The sequence below is a fragment of the Leuciscus leuciscus genome, assembly GCF_965113295.1.
Source record: "Leuciscus leuciscus genome assembly, chromosome: 20".
NCBI classification, from domain to species: domain Eukaryota; kingdom Metazoa; phylum Chordata; class Actinopteri; order Cypriniformes; family Leuciscidae; genus Leuciscus; species Leuciscus leuciscus.
In genome coordinates, this window is record NC_138744.1 from 3,608,539 (window position 1) to 3,627,755 (window position 19,217).

Genomic DNA, 19,217 nt, shown 5'->3' on the forward strand with positions numbered 1-19,217 from the left:
TAAGCTAACGCTTTCATTTCAGTACAATCAACTTGTAAAAGTGCATGTACCATTATATGACCCCTTTAAGACATCTCACATGCGACAGGAAAAACAAGAGAGACGACATTTTTTACACTTTTCCTGTAACTAGTGCTTGAAGTTTAACAAGATGCTCTGATAACCAGTTGCGTTGAAAACGAAACACAAAAAGACATGCACCTTAAAAATGTTATACATGTACAGTATATTCAAAAGAAACAGATGACTTTGTAAGTGTGGGCAGCATTAACATAAGAAACAATGGGTAAAGCTGCACGCACATACTTGAAATGATTTAATGTAAACACTGTCTCATGTCACTGTCTCATGTCTATCAGAGAGCTCTGTCGACAACTGTCAAATGATGTGATGTAATTTCCAAGCAAGACACATTTCACACAGGACTTGGAGTTAGATATTTTACTGGCTAAATATCTCTCTGACATCTATTTTTATTCAGTTACTGTAAACTTTAGAGTTGATAGAGACATGTACTGAGTATAAACAGTAGCCTACAGTATCATAACCTCTCAATGCATGCAATAGATCAACAAATGCACACAGGAATCCAGAAATATCCAACAGAATCATACATACACAAATGCACGCAACAAAACCATAGTTAACACTATGTGAGCCTATAATTGTTCATTGATGCAGCCAACTCTCTTTTATTGCATTTGGCATTTCAAGTGAGTCTAATGGTTTCAAACCCAGAAGAAAATAGACAGAATTAATAACGTTACATGAATTTAAAATATTGAGTTCTGTCATTGTCTTGCCTGATTTGCACCTCATATATATTTAAATACCAGTCTGTTATGTTCTCACTGTAATCTTCATCTTATTTTTTTGTCTTAATTTTATATTTTTTAATTGAATGAAACTTTTAAAATAATTCTTTCTACATAATTTCCCATAAAATATCATTTTATTAACTAATTTTATTATTATGATGATTATGGTTAGTAAAATATCTATATGCCAAGATCATTTATGACAAAAGATGTGTACATACATTCAGTTTCACATTCCTGCTGACAGATAGTGGGAGGAGCTGTTGTTTCTGAAGCCATCACACATCTCTGCTGAACACAAGTTGATCTTTCACAGGCTTGAAGAGGTGCTTGAGAACTGGACAAAGACTGTGAGTAAAAATACAATTATTATTAGTCTTGTTATAAATAGATGTAAAGTTGTTAATATGGCTAAATCATACAAACAAATGGGCTTCATTAAAATATATTTTATAAATTGGTATAGTATATATATTTTTTACTTATAGGATTCAAAAAAGGAATCTTAAAATTATGATTAAACTATTACTGATAGATAAATATATGCTCTTATTAAACTATTACTGATTATTACTTACTGAATTATTTTGCCTATATCTGATATGAAGACGTTTGCAAAAAATAAATAAAAAATCAAAGTCTGCAGAATAAATAAGTCACAAATAAGTATAAATAAGAGTAGATTTCATTTTTGTTAGTGTAATATTTTTGGAGAATAGCTCAAATGAATAAGTCAGATAGGTAATAAAAATACTACAAAGAAAACAAAACTTAAAATATAAAATATATATATATATCAGAATTTTATTTAATAATGTTTTTAGAATTATGTTTTAGATTTAAATTTCAAAAAGCTTATATTGACGGTTATCTCTGCTTACTGCATAATTTCAGACATCTCTGAAAAATGTACCATCATCAAAAGCCTAATTGCTGGACATGTGGGTACGTATAAGAGTCAATGAAGTCAATTAATTTCCAAAATTTTGCATTATTCACACCTGCATTTTTAAATATTTTTTTAAATATATTTTTAACATTTTAAGCTCATTAATATGATAAATCACCCATTTTCTACATTATAGGCATGATTGTTTTTCTGATCGATCAAGACAAGTGATACCTGCTCAGGTAGAACATTTCTTTATGAACACTGTGTAAGTGTTTTGGATTGCATTGTTATTGCAATCTAAGATAAAGCTTGTAGTTTTTTGTACACTGGGTGGAGTGTGGGACATACAAACTTTATACAGCAATATGGGAAGAGGAAGTTAGGTGCAGTAATGCACTAGTAAAGATGAACTGAACAGAAAGAATCAACGTTGATAACGTGTTGTTTATGACAATTAAAAGTAAATTACACTAAAAATTGTAATAAAAAATATCAATATAGCTTTTTTTAAGCACCACAAAAATTATGTTTGTTAGTATAAGAACACTGGCAATTTCGATGAAGTCACTGCCATGGTAGGACCTGCGAAGGTATATAGGCAGCTGCAGCTGCAGGTCCTATATACACACGAAATTGAGTAATTTAAATGGCATGGGTTACGCATTTGAGCCTGTGAGGTACAGGCCAGTAGTATCTGACTTGTGTCCGAGCCAGGCCCAGCCCGACACATTAACTGTAATTATGAGCCCGAGCCCGATTTAAACCCGACCATTTTTTAATACTCGGGCCGTTATAACCAGGGGTGGCGCCAGATAATTTTTTAATGCAGGTGCTGAGGGGGTGCTAGATATATTATATATAAATAGTATTAATAAATGAGCAAACATAGGCCACTTAATATTTAATATTCAATTATTTTAATTATCACAATTAAAGTATTATTTTATTAAATTGAACAAGCTCAACATTCAGCATTCAATCAAATATTCTTAAAGATTTATTATTATTAATAATGTTATTTCAACATAATATCTCGTTATTTCGCAATATGTATATATGTGTGCGTGCAACAAGCAAGATGTGCATTTGTGTAAATCCGGTGACACACGTGCATTGATTTTTATTAATAAACAGTGTCGGCTGCAAAGATGAAGTTGACGATCGCCATATTCGTAGTGAACGCTCCTATACGCTGATTTCACGCAGCCGCCATTTTGAAATCGAAAGTGAGGCTCCGGTGGGAAGAACCCCGGAAGTAAAGATAAACAACAATGCCTTGGATTACCAACCTGAAGCTGCTGCCGCGATTTGCACTATTGGATGTTAATATCCAATATATGATATGTTTATAGTTCATTCCTGCTTCGTTTTTTACATTCTGAATTATATATAAAAAAAATATTTTATTTATAAATGAATTTCACTGTATATAGTCTAAAGTATGAAAGAAATGTTTGTACATTTTTAGAATTGACACAACATCATTAAACACAACAATACGCTATCACATTCACGACTCTCCTGTGATTAAAGGCGAAGCTTCCGGTTTTCTTCCCACCGGAGCCTCGCTTTTGATTTCAAAATAACGGCTGCGTGAAATCAGCGTATAGAGAGAAATCCACATCATGGATTACATAGGCTAATCAGAGAGTAACCTATTTCTTTTTGTTTTGATTTGTTTCGTTTAAAGACATTTTTCAAGCTTTCTTTAGATGTATTTCTCATGTCTGTAAGGCATACACTGAGTTTCGGTTAATTTATGATGAGATGCGCTCCAGTTCAATGCAAGTGACCGCGGCGCGCCGGCGCCTCCATGATTATATTGTCTGCTATATTTTCTTCTTATTTATTAAATACAGGCAATTCGTTGATGAAAAAATTATTAAAATTAAGATACAATTTATACAAAATGAAATTCACTTTAAAGAAAGGTTTTCTACAAAACTAAAATAATAAAGTGGTCAAAATCATGTCTGACCCACTCCATGTCTCTCGATATATTGCGCATCCTATCTTACTCGTGCTGTTCACTTTTCATATTCAACAAAGATGGAAAAAAATATAACATTATAATATTTTAACAAATATGAAACTAAATGAGCTTATTTAATGGCTACAACACGTATAGTAGGCCTACAGACTCTCTATTTGTACAAATTGCTGCACATTCATTTACTTCTGAATTTTGCACACATAAGTTGAAAGGCATTTGTTTGTGCATAGTAAAAGATATCTGCAACATTTATCAAGTTAACGGATAATTGTACGTGCATTTATTAATTATTATCTTAATGAATAATGCAACAAGGACGAAGCATGTAAACTGCGTTGTTTGTTTATTCAGAATGGAATGGATCGCAAATGGCTCCGAATGAAGAAACGTAAAAAATAAAATAAATTAAAAAGTGAACAATGATGAACACAGAAAATTAACAAGAATTAACTTTGGATGGCCTAGGAGGAGTAGGCCTAGGCTACTACTCTAATATAACTCAACAAGGTTTTAGAATATAGAATATTTTCTATATTACCAAAATAAATATTTTTAAAAGCCTATCATCCCAGGCCCGGTGTGATGCGTGCGAGTGGAGGAGACGCTGCGCATGACATGTGACGTGTTGCATTTTGTAATCTATCGGTCTGCCCTGTACTATAGCCTGAAAAGTTGAACATTGACGTAAAGGCCTCAGGTTTCAGTCTGTTGGACTTAACCCTCACCAGTGAACCTGTTGTATCGAAAGTACAACTCTCTAAATAGTCTGTCGCTAAAAAAATGCTCATTACAGACTCGAAATCCAGGGGCTGTCGGAGGGGCTGGTTTCCTTGTCAAAGGTAGCCTGTGAAAATGTATCGTAACCCCAGCTGCCTTAGCCCTATACAATTAATTACTACAGCCAGGGGCAATACAGTATGAACCCCCCCCCTAGACCTGCTGGTTTCTGTTTCCTCAGCCATGTCAGCTAGCCTCAGACTATGTACATGCTATGGCTGCTCTGCCATGCCAGTGACGTAGCCGAATGTTGAAATCCAACATGGCGGCGCCTGTGTAACAACAACATTTTCAACGTACCATTTTATCCCTTTTAACAAATTCTGCCATTTTAATAATTGTACCAATGAGAATAAATAAAATTAATAAATAAAATCTGTTATATCACCTTTACTCAAATTCCAGTTCAGTTCATCTTTAAGGCTGAATCCGATTACGCATAATTCGCTATAGTGTTAGGGGGTAACAGTTTAGGACCCAAGGACCAGATGTTTGAAAGAAGACCTGGAGTCAGAATTAATAAATTGAAGAAAGGTTTTACTGAAGATAGTTTGCAGTTTCATCAGCAGAAGTTCAGCTTCAAGACTCACAGGAGTTCGTAGACCGCCCCGCTTACAGTTACAAAGATCACAGCAGTTACCCTACACCACACACACACACACACACACACACACACACACACACACACAAAGCAGTTATACCATTTCCAAGGTCTAAAGCTACGTCATTTCTTACAGGTTGAATGATTCTCATTGGCTAAGAAATAGATAAACATAGTAATTTTCCACACATATACAGATAGACTGAAGCATATCTCCATCGATTATGCAGCTGACACTCTGACCCTGAAGTCAGGCACGTCGTGACCTTCCAGGTCGCAGATTTGGGTTTCTGGGCGCCAGCCTGTCCAGAACAACAACTCAGTCAATCTCCAATAATGCCAATGGTTCCTTAACCTGCAACCAAGAAGACTAACAAACACACACACCGACACACAGCTTTTCCAAGGTTGGGTTTGGCCAGGCTCTAACTATAAACAGGAGAGTCCTCTCAAAACATCAGGATAATGCATTCTTTCTCTCAAGGAGAACTACACTTTAGTCTAACTGCAAAGTAAGGCTTTAACAAAGAAATGGTTCCTTAAACTATTGGCTTCAATGACCCCTATTTGCTTTAACACGAAAACCAGAAAATGATGAAAAGGGCCTACTTTCTTTCGCCGAGTTTCACATGAGGCCGCAGGAGATGATCCATTGATTACATTCATACTACACTCATGTACATAAAACATATTTTAACGGTCACAAAGTAAGTACTTATTAAAATGTAGTATTTAGAGTTTGTTCCACTTCGCTTTTAGACATAGACTCATAAACTTACCTAAGCATTTCCCCTCAGGTGAATCCATGTCGCCATTTTGAAGCAAATTTTACATTGTTAGGGAAGTTTATGTTGACATATCCTCGACTTTGACCATCTGAGCATATATATATAGACCAACACTTCAGGCAGAAAGCTTCAAGAAACATGTGGAAGTGAGAAAGGTTTTTACTTTAAGGGCATATTAAAGTAAATAAAACCCTTAAAAGGAATATTTTTTCTCATTCTTCACTCAGGCATCGGCTCCATCACAAAACAACGTCACAAAGTTCATACCAAAGCCAAGAAATGGTGTGTTTACTCACTCCCACAACAATATACAGGATGGTGTTCAAACACATACTATGGAAATTCTAAGGGATGGCAGAACTGTAGCCCGTGAAGAAATCATCTTTTATTCAGCAAAATAAAAGTTAGAAAGAAGAAGCTGGAACATTTGAAATTAAGTTCTAAATGCAAATTGAGCATTTATAAAATAGCTGATTTTTACCTACTTTGTTTAAATTCAGTAGATGATTAAGTTGCAAGTAAATGTATTAAAACTCTACACATGTGTATATTGTCAGCTGGAAAATAGCAATCTTCAGTAATTTTGTGAAAACCACAAGGAAACCAGACACATATTTGTATGTTTGTTTATGTTACACACATTTTTTTTTTTTTTACCTTATTCACTGTGAGTCCTCCCCAGTCTAGGGTTCCAATCTCGCATCCCAGCACTTTCCATCCCAGTCACTTTAAAGTTAAATTATATGTTTATTATAGAGATTTGGAAGTATAAAGCAAATAAATGGAACCAAAAAGGTTTCAGGTTTCTCATAAAAGAAAATGCCACTCAACTCCTTACAGCTTACTTAAGAATAAAGATCTCCAGTGGCAAGCTCAACAACTAGCTTGAAAAAAGAGACACTTTTTTTTTAATATATGCTATAGACAAGACAGCTAAGCTATGGACCAAAATCTGTGTTAACAGTTTATGAACACAACCTCATATGTCTATTGAAAAGAAAGGTGACACCATTTTCTATAGCTCTCGGTCTGTATAGCATCTGCCTAAACCTGATGAAGGTTCTTCCACTGACCAATTACGACAGCGAGTCAATGATGGCAACTGAGGACAGTTGGTGCCAATGTTCCTGTCAGAGGAGAGGAGCTGGAGCTAAGACACAACCAGACATACTTGCTTGTAACATCATTATTTTTAAATCACAATCAATCAATCAATCAATCAATCAATCAATCAATCAATCAATCAATCAAGAGGTTTGATTACATCATGTTTGTGTAAATACATTTAACTTGATGTTAAATCACTTTAAATCACTGTCTGCTAAATGCCTTAAATGTAGGCCTAAATGTAATTTATACCATACTTAAAAAATATATAAATATATATATTGATCCTTTATTTTTATCCTAAATTGTGTATTAATAAATTAGCATAAATCATATATTTTCATGCTTAAAGAAAATAAACTTAAAGTGATAAATGACTGTTGTGATGTGTATGTATTGTAAATAAACAATATTTGGTTAATTTACAGTCTGACATGGCAAATTTGAATTCTTCCATCTTTGCTCATGCATGCATACTAAACTCTATTAAGAGCCATCCAATTTTATTTAGCCAGAATGCACCTTGTTCGTTTTGTATGACCGTCTCTTAACCCATTTGCACTACAAACTTTGTGTGTTGTACAATGAATGACTAATGGGTAAAATGATATGTAATCTCACTCAATATAAGCAAGAGTCAATAATTAGATGATTATTGCAGTGATTTACATGTTTCTGGCATGTTAAATGTTTGGCAACAATTCTTTTAACCCAAACTGAAGCTTTTGATTTATTAAACAACCATATCGTAAGACATTTCCTATGACATAGGCCTATTCCAGGATGACATTGTCAAGATTCATCAGGCTCAAGTTGTGAAAGAGTGATTTTTAGGGAGCAGAATAAAGGATCATTTTCAATTAAATTGGACACCAAAGAGTTCTGAACTAAAAAACACTGAAAAGTTTTGGGATGTGCTGGACTTTAGACTAGACAAACTGTTTTGACTCTGTCAATACAACATCTTGGCCAAAAAAATTTAAATAAATAATGCAACTTTTGATGTTAATTTAAATTTGTGATTTTGCATAAGACTGTTGAAACAATGTTGAATGTTAAAGCTAAAGGTGGTCCGACAAAATATTAGAGTGTGCCAGGCAATGTATTTGTTCAGTGTTTAAAGTAAACCCTAATCTGTCCTAGCATAATTTCAAGGAAAACAGGGACACCTACTGTACTTGTTGAGGTTTCACTGCAGAATCTGGAAATAACAACATTTAAAATTCCGCCTTATCTTCCATTTTACCGTAAAAGATGCATGACATCCTTTGAAATTTAAAACATTTGACATCTTAATTCTGGTTTTTTTTCAGAGGTGTGCAGGCCATCAAAAGATTATCAGGAATGTCATACATACATTCTTCTTGCACTAAAATCTGAAACAACCTCAATCGCAATGGTTGTTATGCACAACAAACTTCCATATATCCTGTAAAACAGGTCGCACCACCTCCAGTTTAGGTGTTTTATAGATGAGTTTTGTTAAAAATAGATCCAAGATACATTCAAAGGAGCAAGCAAAGATAAGCATTACCGATGTCCATTTCATATGCCAACGTTATCTCACGACCAATTTGTACGAATTCATATGAGTGAGTAAAAGTTGGCTAATTCGTACAACCTCACTTGTATGATTTGTCTAAACCCACGTGATGGGTAGGTTTAGGGGTGGGGTCAGGTGTAGGTCATTCATACGAATTCATACAAATTGGGCAACTCGTAAAATATGTACGATTTAGCAAAAAACTTACGAATTCGTATGAGTGAGGTCGTATGAATTTGTACGAATTAACCACCTCGTAAAGGTTCGTACAGATTGATATCTAAACGTTTTTTTTTTCCTCTTCTCACAAAAATTCTGATATTAAAATTGACTAAAATGCAAACAAAAATAACTAGATATGTTAGCTGACACCAAGTCCATTACTGTATTATCCACATATTACTGTTTTTGCTGTACTTTTGTTCAAATGCATGAAATCTTGGTGATCAGAAGAGACTTCTTCCAGAAACATAAAAAAAAATCTTACAGACTCCAAACTTTTGGACAGTAGTGTACATGAGTTCACATTCATAACATCATGGACAGATATGATGGTAAGGTTTGGTTTTATAAAAAATTAAAAATTAAATTAAATAAAAAGTGACTAAAATACATTTATAATCTCAAAAAATAAATAAGAATATTCTCTGGAATTGAACTAATGTACAACAAAACAATGTGTGCTTTAATACACATTGTCTGGCTAAAAAAGCGGCGTCAGTTATTCTGCTGTCAACACTTTCTCCGACAAGTGGATGCAATAAATCCCGCTTTCCTCTTTGTTAATGTGATGTTCGACATAAAGTCTATGTATTTTAAAACAACATTAAAAATATTTTTCTTTTGAGGAAATAGCTAACACTGTTTGATTTATTTGTATCAAAATTTGAGAATAAATCATAGGCTACAAGTCGTGTGTAATCCTTATCATTAACCTCTTTTGTATACAGGGCTTTATTTCTGATCATATTTATTTATTATCATACACCATACTTATTGCTTTTCAGTTCTTGTCTCTGGAAAATTCCTGCAGAAAATGGGTGAGGATTTTGAACCGGAGGTTTAAACAGATCTGTGGTACAATCTGGTTTGTGTTCACAGCTTTGAATAGGTACCTGAACCCTGGACAAAGACTTTGGTAGGCTAATACATTCATTCTTGTATTTAATAAGCTTAAAAATAATCAAAGGCATTTTTAAAACCTTTTTAATATTTAATAGGAGAAAAATCATGATTATTTTCTACTGTTTCCAGTAGAATCACTGTATTATCGGAGTACAAACTGTCTTTGTCTAGAAGGTGCAAAACACATTTGCAACACTAACTCAACAATATACTGTATAGACAATTAGCAAAAGAATTACAATGTGCAGGAAATGTTGTAGCCTATTTGTATGCATTTGAATTGATTTCCAGAGTTTGTCACATCAGCTGTGAATTTTGCTTACCTCACCACAACAAAACATCTTTAACAATGAGCTGCGAAAACTGTGAGAAGAAATCGACTCAAAAGAAACAACCCATTTACTTTCCACCATATAATGGACTGCACACAGCATCTGGGTTAGTACATGCATCAGGGATGTCACTTTAAAGGGAACCTTTTTTAATGGTCTCAAAATTCTGTAATAATATTTGTTTCATTTAAACTTAAAGAGCTGAATTTACAACATATCCATATGATATATGATCCTTTTTTATTAAAGGCTTGAATTTAATGCTTTTGGGACTAGACATCAGCATGACTGGATGGTGGTGGATGAACGTAACTTTGAAATGACTGCTTCACAGGTAATTTTTTTATAAAGTCTGCATATAATTATATAAGCAGAAGTTTTGGCAGTTTGCTGGTCTGGAGCCTTCAGGTGTGTGTTAACACAATGCCAAGGAGGAAAAACATCAGCAACAATCTTGGAGAAGCAATTGTTGCTGCCATCAATTCTGAAAAGGGTTATATGGCCATTTCCAAACAAATTGAAGTCCATTATTCTACATTAAAACTTCAAGACATTTGCCAATCTTCCCAGGTGAGGAAGTCCCAGCAAATTCACCCCAAGGTCAGACCGTGCAATGCTCAGAGAAACTGCAAAACACCCAAGAATTACATCTCAGACTCTACAGGCCTCAGTTAACATGTTAAATGTTAAGGTTCATGACAGAAAAAAGCAGAAAAAGACAGGACAAGTATGTCTGGAGGGGTACTACCAACGTATTCTAGAGTCAAATATGAGGCCACCTGTCCGACAGCTGAAGCTTGGCCGGAAAGTGAGTCATGCAACAGGACGATGATCACCAGCACACCAGCAGTCTACAACAGAATGGCTGAAAAAGTAAAGAATCAAGGTGTTGCACTGGCCCAGTCAAAGTCTAGAAATTCAACCTGACTGAAATGTTGCGGCGGGACCAACAGAAAGCTATAAACAAACAGATTCCTGCAAACTTCAGTGAACTCAAGCAATGAGGTAAAAAAAGAACAGATCATAATTTCTCCAGAACAATGCGAGAGACTGATAAAGTCATACAGAAAATGATTTCTTCAACTTTTTGCTGCTAAAAGTGGCTCTACAAGCAACTGAATATGGGTGTACTTAGTTTGTCACCCATGGCTTTTCCATTGTGGCTTTATTTTTGTTAAATAAATGACACTGTATAATATGCCATTTGTTGTTCATCTGAGGTTGAATGTACCTCATTTTAAGACCTACTAACGGACCAGATGATTTCTCAAATAATTTACAAGCTCTGTACTTGGTATTTTTGTAGTGGCTATTATAGAATGGGTGGCTTTTATGGCATAATTTCTAGTGCATACTTGAGCATTTGCAGGAACTTCCTTCTTAATAATTTTATTAGAAATTAGGCCCTTTCAATCACTGTCACCTCCTCTCAGACTCATGGATGAATGGAAGCCCATTTCCACAACAGAATAAAAAAAATATATAAGGGTAATTGTGACTTTTTATATATATTGTTGTTTTTTCTTCATTGGTGGAAATGGGGTTCCATATCGATGTCTGTTTTCCCAGGACGAAAAAAAAAAGCAATTAAGGAAATTTGCTAGAAATGTACAAATTCTCATATTGCCTGTGGCTTCACTTATCACAGCACTCACAACACTGGGAAGTGCTGTTTGTAAGGGAAAACTGCTTTGCTGAAGTATATACTCACAGTAATATACTCACAGTAAATTGCATAGGGCATTAATCAACAATTTTATGATTTTAAATTCTCAAATTGTAAATTTTTTCTTGATTTTCGAAATTATTTATATCTAAACTGTATGCTTTTTAGATTTGATCTAACATTGTGTTAATTTAATTGGTCTGACAGAAAAAGGCAAGATAAAGCCATATAGACTTAAATGAGTACTTATAAATATGATTTCATATAATAAAAACAAATATAAGCACTTAAAGGTCCAATATGTAATATTTTTTGACCACAAGAGGGCTCAGTTTCCAACAATAACAAAGGCGAAGCTTGATGACGCTATGAAGGAGGTGACGATGGGAGATGTCTTTTTTAATGCGTTTTCACCATCTAGCGATGTATCTAAATGGAATTAATGAATAATGAACACGGATAAGGTAATTTATTCGTTTTTACCTGTATGTCTGATCATATTATTTTATGTCATCATAAATAATGAACTGCAAGGAACGTGAAATGTTATGCTATATTATCCCGTTACAACTTACAGCTATTTGTCAAATGATTTGTTGGGTTGTAGCCTACAGGCATGTGGTGTAATTCATATCTATTAAAATCATCTTTACTGTAACTATTACGTTACTTGTACAATAAAAAAATAATTGATTTGCTTACCTGTCTATCAATACACTCTGTCAAGTCCAACATTGTCGCGCAGCTCTCTCCATCTCGAAAACGCCTGGCCGATATTTATCCGGGTTTTATTCCGTCGTTTGTCACACAGTCTGCGTGTATCCGAATATGGACGCTAACTTTTTGTTGGCACTTCAATACTCGCCAAAGAGTAATCGTGATCCATAACAACGATAACCATACAGTAGTGATGCTCCGATTGATCGGCCGCCGATCATGATCGGCCGATATTGGCAAAAAATAGCTTGATCGGCAACCCCCAAAAGCGCCGATCAAAAAAGCCGATCACGTGACGTAAATAACTCGCGCAACTTTTCCGCATGCGCGGCAACACAACAGCAGAGCAGAGCTTGCTTAACAGTGGCAAAATGAGTTCTCCTATGACGGCAATTCAATGGCAATTATAAACGAGCGCTCAGCTGATGCTGGCGCGCGCGGTAAATGACATTCGCGAGAGGATAACAGATCCTCGAGGAAACGGGAACTCGCGAGCTCATTCAAACCCTGCGCGGGCGCATGACATCTCTGCCCTCGCGCGCGCGCATGATCATTCCCCACACTCTCGCGCTTGATCTCCTCTCGCCTGCTGATTTTGCTCGCTCGAACACTTTTATTTTTGGCAGTCGAGGGGCGGGACTTACTGTTTTAATAACCTCAAATGTCATTGTCATTATTTTATTTTTTGGATCTGATGTAGGCTAGTTAGTTCCTCAACTACATCCATTGTAGTCTGCCTGACCCCTCTTTGTTTTGAAAAATTATACTGTGCCTTATTTGGAAAAGGTGGCCTACAGTAGCCTTATGTTATCTTGTTTTCTAACTACAATTAAATAAATATTGGTGGTTCTTCAAGATTTTCTTGACTCTATCATATTTCCATTCTGTGATCGGCAGTGATCGGCAATCGGCAGATCATGATTTTGGTGATCGGTAATCGGTGATCGGCCCCAAAAATGCTGATCGGAGCATCACTACCATACAGTCTATGGCTATAACGCTATAACCACCACTTCCGCATTTGATCAAGTGATATTCCGGTGGAATGGAATATCACATGGTCCACACCGGAAAAAAAGGATAGTGCGGAAATTGCGTCACTGAGAGGCGACATTTCTTTTCCGGGACGGACAGTTATTTAAAATCGGAATTTCTCTGAAATAAAAAATCTTTGGAGACTTTTGAGATATTGTAAGTACACAACTGGAGGAAATATATCACACTGTGCAAGTTATTTTCGGAAATTTTATTACAAAATTGTTACATATTGGACCTTTAATTCTTTATTTATATACATTATTTATTAATGTGTACGCTATTATTATATTGAACCAATAATGTTACATGTTTTATGTAAAGAACAAAAGCAAAAGTAAAATGTCTCTGCGTCTGTGAAAGTGTCAAGATGTTTAGATCTAAATATTTAGACACTGAGGTGGAAAGTACCCCAGAAATACCAGTTTCTCTTGAAAAACGATAAGAACACCACGTTTTACAGTAATGCCTGTTTCACATGAAAGCAGTGAGTAAACAAAGCATTTTGGCTTTAAGTCACTTCCTGTGTAAGCAAAAAAAAGAAAAAAGAAGAAGCGTTTGTGGTAGCCTATATGTATTTGAACAAAAACGTAAGATTTAAAAAAATAAAAAAATAAAGTATGAAGTTCCACCAATAAATGACATCAGTGGGGCATGCAAAAACGTATGGGATCATACGAATTAGGGTACGTTTACACAACAATGATGAAGGCTACTAAAAACGGAAACTTTTATTTTGTGCTTTTCTTTATTGGACTCTGAATGGTTTATTGCACGTTATGCCCAAAACACAGCCATTATTCATTAAGAGCATAGGGACAACCCTTTTAGACCATGCGCAGGGTGTGCCGACCATTTTTCCCATCGTTAAACTAGCAAAAGTGGATTCGGAGATGCCGTAACTACACGTGCGCACTGCGCTTTAGAACATGCGCTTAGATCGTTAAAATAGGGCCCTGTAATCTGTCAAAATGACGGACGGCTTTCAGATTTTTCCATCATCAATCAGAATGTCTCTAAATGCCAATCCCAATGCATCTTTTTCGTTATCTAGTCTGGTTTTAGCCAGGTTTCTGTCAGACACAAGATGTCTAGGTTAGAATCTGTAATCATATCATTAACAATAAGTGCTTTTGAAGTAAGGGATCGAATATTCAGCAACCCAACCTTTATCATTTGCTCATCTGTATTATATTTATTTTTTATTTGTTGAAAATCGATACAATTTTTACCCTTAAATGGGTTTGGGAGTTTTTTGTATTTCCTAATTCGGGGAACAGACACAGTCTCTATATGATGATATCTAGGTGAAAGAGTCTCTATGTGATGGGATTTATCTGACCTTGGTGACGTGAGACAGCTAGCAGACGGTCGGTTTAGCCAGTCTGTCTGCTTCCTGACCTGAGCCCCAGATTTTCCTCATTCATCTGAAATATATTTTGGTTAAAAAAATGTAAATCAAAGTTTGGTCACAACAACAGATAAGCTAAAACTACAGGACATAGTTGCACTGAAGACTTGGACATTGGTGTATTTGCCTTTATGTTAAATAATGTCTTTCTGCCTGCTGTGTCGTTGTTAAATTATGAAAACATTAATTTTTTTAAAAACCTGGGACCCAGCCAAATCCTGGTTGGGTCCCAGGAGGATATATTGTTTATTGATGTAAATATATGCACATCTGACTGAACTAATAATGTTTGTTTTTTTTATTCTACATATTATATGGACTGGTACGGAAGCGTATTGCATTCACTTGAGGAAAAAAAAATCTACTCTGTTTTTCTGAATTAATGAGTTAATTATATCAGAATTACGAGATAATTTCTCATGAAAAAAACGTTTTTGCTCTGTTTTTCTGAATTAACGAGTTAATTATCTCAGAATTACGAGATAATTTTTCATGAATAAAAAGTTTTTGCTCTGTTTTTCTGAATTAATGACTTAATTATCTCAGAAATCTGAGATAATTTTTCATTTAAAAAAAATTGCTCTGTTTTCTGAATTAATGACTTAATTATCTCAGAATTCTGAGATAATTAAGTCATTAATTCAGAAAAACAGAGCAAAAACTTTTATTCATGAAAAATGTTCTCGTAATTCTGAGATAATTAACTCGTTAATTCAGAAAAACAGAATAAAAAAAAAAAAATTATGAAAAATTATCTCATAATTCTGAGATAATTAACTCATTAATTCAGAAAAACAGAGCAAAAACTTTTTATTCATGAAAAATTATCTCGTAATTCTGAGATAATTAACTCGTTAATTCAGAAAAACAGAATAAAAAATTAATGAAAAATTATCTAGTAATTCTGAGATAATTAACTCGTTAATTCAGAAAAACAGAGTAGATTTTTTTTCTCAAGTGAATGCAATACGCTTCCGTAGACTGGTAAAACTGAATCAAAAGCAAAAGTAAAATAGTATGAGCCGTATTTAGACTTAACATCATGCATGACATGGTGAAAAGAAAGGCGATAACAAAAACATGTTTATGTAACATGAGACAAGAAAAGAAGCAGGCTGGGAAGAGGATCCACGTGCAGGGTTAGATTTATTAAAATCCGAACACAAAGAAACTGATGAAAACACACTAAACCAGGGAATGTCCATTCAACGACTGACAGAGAACAAGTGAAACAAAGGGCTATATACATACACAGGCAGACAAGCTTAACAAGATAACAAGGGGGCGTGGCTAATTAGAAACACCTGGGGAGACTAATCACTAATCATAAACCTACAAAAAAACTGCAAAAAATGGAGCGAGACAGGAAATAACATAAAAGTCCAGGAACACAGGTTGGAATAAAAGAAGAGGGTAACCGATTTGCATTATTTAACTTCAGGTCACATGTCACACTTGAGTACTTATATTTGGCCTATCAATTTCTGTATCTATCATAAACACTGTTTTCAGTCTCATTTATACTCCTGACATCATCAACATCGTCATCATCATAAAATCTGGAAATATTACTGAAATGTTACGGTATAGTATTTGGAATTAGCTATTATTTTGTAGTGAATGTAAATAATTTGTCGTTACATGGTGAAAATTATTGAATAATAAATATTTCAGTAAATGATACGGAAACCATGGTATATTTGAGTGCATGATCTCATGATCAGTTATTTTTTTAATATCAGCCAAACAACAGCAACACAATGACTACTAATATTAATATAATTTATATTTTTAATCGTGCTCTCATTACAATGATCTCACAATATTTACAAAACACATAAAATTGTGTCTGCCATTGCCTATATGATCTAATTAAAGAAATATTTCATTGTAAAACAGCTGTTTTGCCTTGTCAAGTTCATGATATTCTCATTCTTGTACTGCATCTCTTTCAGTTTCTCTTCTGACTGCGTCAGGAACATTCCCACTGACAGATGGGTGGAGATATTGTTATTTGAGACTCTGAAATCTCTGTGGGTCTCAAGTATCAAGTCAGTTTGCATTTAGAATTTTGAAGAAGAGCATCAAGGAAAATGGTAAGAAAATAATGAATTGCATTTGGCATGTTTTATTAAAGTATTCAGTTATTTTTGTTTGTATAAAATCCAAGCTGCATCAATACTTCTTACACGGCTCATTTTTAAACTTAAGGTATAGATGTAAGTGTGACCCTGAGGAACAGCACAACCCTTTTCCTCTGGTAAGAGTGTCAAACAAATTCCAAAATATTTCTTTACAAGCAATGAAGTCCAAATGAACTAAAAGTAAAGATTTTTTTTTTTATTTAATTGTAACTTAGGACCGTGTTTACTACAAACCCAATAACAAAAAGGTTCAGTCAGTAAGTTACAACTTGTAGAAAAACATTTCTTATTTTATATTTTCTCTTAAATGCAGGAATTGTTTCAGTCAAACAACAACATCCAGAGGTCCATGGTCAAACCAACAAACGGGGTAATGACTCGACATTACAACAACATTGAGCAAGGTGTTCAAACATATCAACGTGTAATCATGAAGAACGGCCAGGCTGTTGAAACTGAAGAATTAAGGACTTATTCATGCGATTTAAAGGCTGATTAAGTCACCAAATCAATGTAATGATTCATGTAATGAAATTCTAAGTACTTGTGAGGGTTTATAAGTTATATGCTGTGTATTCTCAGTGATTTCTTTTGTCTGTAAATTGAGTTTAATTTGATCCATAATGTGTTGACATGTTGCCATTAAAACTTAATTGAACTTTCAGAAAGCAGTTGAGTTGACTGATAGTAGAAGAAACTGATCTTAAGGCTCCTAGACAGACTGAACATTTTGAAAAAACAAACTTTTCATGGTATTTAACAAGTTATTCATTACAAGGAATTGGAGAGGAATTGACCAATTAAACGCTGCTTGAAAATAAGGAAAATGTGTTTTTGATGTAATGAAAATGTCTTTCTGTGCTGTTTCATATCTTATGAAGTATAGAATGGCCTACATAAAATGATGATGACTGCTGAATCTAAATTAGATGTTAATTCTGTCTATGTGCTTTACTATACTGTAATTTGTTGTGGCGACTTTTTCCAAACCTCAGAGTCATGACATCAACTTAGTGCATGTAAGAGTTGATAAGTGAAATGCTGTGTAGGCTATTCTCAGTGATTTCTTTTGACAATAAACTGAGTTGGAAGTCCATAATGTGTTGACATTGCCATTAAAGTGTACAAATTCGATCGCTATTCCTCCCATTAGCTATTAACATCAAATCCATTTAGCTATTTAATGCCTTTAATAAAAAAATAAAAAAATTTATACAGGTAAATATTATTGTGTAATGGAAAAGTGACTTGATATACTGATTTTATATGAAACAAAATCGCATGAGAGCTGCCAGCTTTCAAATTCTGTCAATTTTATCACAAAATAAAAACAATAATAGCCTACCGTTTTGGCGCTCTTTATTGTGGCGCGAGAGATCACTGTAGGCCTACTTCCTCTTTACTAGGTTACAGAACGAAATAAACATGAATGAACATCAGAAAATATGTTGAAATGCAGTCCAACTTACCGAAATCCGTATCATGTCTCTCATGTAATCGCTCAATCAGTATTTCAACCACAGAAACAGCATGCAAACGTTTACCATTAACTTGATAGTCAGCAAGACCGCAGTCGCCAGTCGCCACCAAGTGGACAGGAGTGAGAATTACAGACAAGTCACAATCAGATCAACCTCAGTGTAATAATCACTGCTAAAAAAAAATCATTGACGAAAAATGTTCAGTTAACGCGACTTCTGGACGAAAGCTAAATTTGCTTGTAAGCCAGTGTTTTTCTGTTTATAGCTTTATTGGAGATGACTAAACTATTAATTAAAAAGATGGATAGCCTACAAAAAGGGAAAAGGGAAAATTAATCTTGGAAGTACCAGGTGAATTAATGCCATGCATCACAAGACAACTGCATACAAATCTGTTAGTAACATTTATCCCCTGTGACATTTTGCAAAGACAAGCTTTTCATGGTATTTAACAAGTTTTAGCCATTTAAAGGCTGTAACGGTCACCAGCTGGAGTGCCCTTGAGAGCCACCAGAGGGCACTCCACACCGGACTATCATATTTACTCAGACTACAATTCCCATCCTGCATCTACCTGGACTGATTACTTCATACACCTGCACTGCACTGATTACACACACCTGCACCTCATTCACACACACATAAAAGCCACTTCCACACTCCACTTCTCTGCGAAGTATTGCATTGCCCTGGCTTTCAATTCCGAGCGGTTATGCCTGTGTTTGCTGTTCTCATTTACTGACCTTGGACTGTGTATCTCGACTCCTGATTGTTCTCTGCCTGCCTT

General features: G+C 34.8%; 2 long non-coding RNA genes across 2 annotated transcripts; both read left to right on the plus strand.

Moving 5' to 3' along the window:
* The first annotated feature begins 1,131 nt into the window (after positions 1–1,131).
* LOC309483954 lies at positions 1,132–6,319 on the plus strand. The gene is made up of 4 exons (XR_014200686.1): positions 1,132–1,168; positions 1,713–1,763; positions 1,904–1,949; positions 6,097–6,319. It is a non-coding gene; the product is annotated as an uncharacterized lncRNA (long non-coding RNA).
* Positions 6,320–16,768: 10,449 nt separating this feature from the next.
* On the plus strand, positions 16,769–18,587 carry LOC309484571. The gene is made up of 3 exons (XR_014200922.1): positions 16,769–16,901; positions 17,017–17,065; positions 17,263–18,587. It is a non-coding gene; the product is annotated as an uncharacterized lncRNA (long non-coding RNA).
* Positions 18,588–19,217: the final 630 nt, after the last annotated feature.